This window comes from Choloepus didactylus, chromosome 15, assembly GCF_015220235.1.
Source record: "Choloepus didactylus isolate mChoDid1 chromosome 15, mChoDid1.pri, whole genome shotgun sequence".
Lineage (NCBI taxonomy): Eukaryota > Metazoa > Chordata > Mammalia > Pilosa > Megalonychidae > Choloepus > Choloepus didactylus.
Genome location: NC_051321.1, coordinates 54,761,642 through 54,764,474, shown reverse-complemented (window position 1 = coordinate 54,764,474; position 2,833 = coordinate 54,761,642). Strand labels below are relative to the sequence as shown.

Sequence of the window (2,833 nt, the reverse complement as noted above, 5' to 3'; positions counted from 1 at the left end):
GACATGGAAAACTCTGGAAGTTGCCTGTGCAAGATGTAATGCGAGACGTGGTCCCGAGGCCTGTGAATCGCGCCCGCCGAAGGGTCTCACAGCGAAATACAAAAGCAGCTGGGAAGCGGCGGCGAGGCGAGTTCCCAGCGCCGGGCAGAGCCCCGCGGCGCCCTACGGCCGCGATGGGGCTGAGGAGCCCGGAGCCCCCAAGCCAGAGAGCTCCCGGGCCCGCCTCGCCGCCGGGACCCGGACGCCGGGACTCGTCTTGAAGCGGCGGCACCGGCGGCGCCGCGGGAGCATGGGCAGGAGGCTGCGGGGCGCCGCCGCCACCGCGGGACTCTGGCTGCTGGCGCTGGGCTCACTGCTGGCGCTTTGGGGAGGACTCCTGCCACTGCGAACGGAGCTGCCCGCCTCCCGGCCGCCCGAAAACCGACTCCCGCGGCGCCCGGCCCGGAGCAGCAACCCCGCGCCGGCGCCTCGCTTCCCGCTGCCGCCGCCCCTGCCGCGGGACGCCCGCAGCGGCTCCCTCAAAACTTTCCAGGCGTTGCTCACCCTGGCGGCGGGCGCAGACGGCCCTCCTCCGCGTCCCACGAGCGAGCGCAAGCGGCACGTGTCAGGCGGGCAGCCCCAGCCGGAGGAGCGCTCCGCGGTGCAAGGGGGCGTATTCTGGAGCCGCGGTCTGGAGGAGCAGGTGCCCCGGGGCTTCTCGGAGGCCCAGGCGGCGGTGTGGCTGGAGGCGGCACGCGGCGCCCAGGTAGTGGCCCTGGAACGCGGCGGCTGCGGGCTCAGCTCCAACCGGCTGGCCCGCTTCACTGACGGCACCCGCGCCTGCGTGCGCTACGGCATTAACCCCAAGCAGATCCAAGGCGAGGTCCTGTCCTGCTACCTGGCTCGCCTGCTGGGCCTCCAGCGCCACGTGCCGCCTCTGGCACTGGCCCCGGTGGAGGCGCGGGGCGCTCTGTGGGCGCAGGTGCAGGAGGAGCTGCGCGCTGCGCACTGGACCGAGGGCAGCGTGGTGAGCCTAACTCGCAGGCTGCCCAACCTCACCGATGTGGTGGTGCCGGCGCCCTTGCGCTCCGAGGATGGACGTTTGCGGCCCTTGCGAGCCGCCGTAGCCGGGCGGAGCTGGTGGATCTCGTGCAGTGGACCGACTTGATCCTCTTCGACTATCTGACGGCCAACTTCGACCGGCTCGTCAGCAATCTCTTCGGCCTGCAGTGGGACCCGCGCGTCATGGAGCGCGCCACGAGCAACCTGCACCGCGGCCCCTGCGGGGCGCTGGTCTTTCTGGACAACGAGGCCGGCTTGGTGCACGGGTACCGGGTGGCGGGCATGTGGGACAAGTACAACGAGCCCTTGCTGTAGTCGGTGTGCGTGTTTCCCGAGCGGACGGCGCGTCGTGTTCTGGAGCTGCACCGCGGTCAGGACGCGGCGGCCCGGATGCTGCGTCTCTACCAGCGCTACGAGCCTCGCTTCGCCGAGCTGGCCGCGCTCTCCGAGCCCCACGCTCAGCTGCTGCAGCGCCGCCTCGACTTTCTCGCCAAGCTCATTCTGCACTGTAAGGCCAAGTACGGGCACTGGCCGGGGACTTAGCATCACCCGGAGGGAGAGAAAGAGACCCCGGGCTCAGGTCTGGACAATGGGGGAAGGGCCGACGCCGTCGCCTCTGCCACCGCCTGGGACTAGCGGGCCAACGCGCAGCTAGTGGCCCGAGCGCGGAGGCGTCTAAAAAAAACCCTCAGCTTCATCCACCTGCCTCTTTCTCTCAGTCCCACGCTGTTTCCTTTCAAAGTTCTGGGGGACGAACTCAATGAGGCCAGAAGTGTAACATTCCCTCCACTCAGCGTTTAAAAGGATTGTTCTCTGTGCTAACAAGGAATTTGGGATCCGAAGTAACTGGCTCCCGGTTTTTGCTCCCGGGTGGCCGTCTCTGTGGGAAATGCACCCCATTCCTGGGCCCCCTCGTTTTCTTCCCGAAAAAGGAAAACTTGCGTTTGAGCCGTTGGGCTAATTCTGTAATTTTCTACCAAAGGCAACGCTGGTGGCCTCGGAACAGGGCTGTGACATTCGCTGGTGGAGCTCACTTCCTGTATTCTCCCTTTGTTCCATTTCCGTGATGGTGAGATCACTGTTAAGAGCAGGGGAACGGTTCCCAATCGGACAAAGAGAGGAGGATCTCCAGACCCTGGAGAGCCCTGCAGACCCTGACAGTTTGTCTCACTCGTTCCTTACCACTTGTCATTTTGGTCTGAAGGCATGACCGGCAGTATGCATGAGTCAAATAATGAATTTCTTCTTCCTTCCCCTCTCAACCCACCAAAATTTTGACAATGAAGATAGGCTGTTCACCAGACGGAAAAAAAAAAAAAAAAATCATTCATGCACTTTATGTTAATTTTTTATTAAGAAAAACTTTTTTATTTGACAGAATTTGCCTTCTGTGTATATATGTGCATAAGGTGTGGTGTAAATATACTAAACAAACTTATATTTCAATAAAAGGGAGTTTAAAATTAAAAAAAAAAAAGGATGTGATGCGAGTATGAAGCTAAGACAATCTCAGCATTTGGAGAGAGATGACTGCTGCTGGGTTATGAGCCTTCCCCAAGGACTAACTTGGAATAAAGGCAGAGGGCTGGGTGCTGAGGATACAGAGATGAACGACATCAATGAGCTCATAGTCGAATGGGAGCGGGAACTGGAACTGACAGTCACAGAACACGATGGACTTTCCAACCTAGGAAGATACACACCACAGAACACAGAGGAGGGGCCCCAGTACAAAGAAGGTGAAATCAGGGAAGGCTGCCTAGAGGAGATGTGCCTAGAGCCAACTCTTGAG

The 2,833-nt window shown here is 61.0% G+C and overlaps 1 pseudogene; it reads left to right on the top strand.

Annotated features, from left to right (window-relative positions):
* Positions 1-289: 289 nt before the first annotated feature.
* Positions 290-2,545, top strand: LOC119510129 (annotated as a pseudogene).
* The last annotated feature ends 288 nt before the right edge of the window (positions 2,546-2,833 follow it).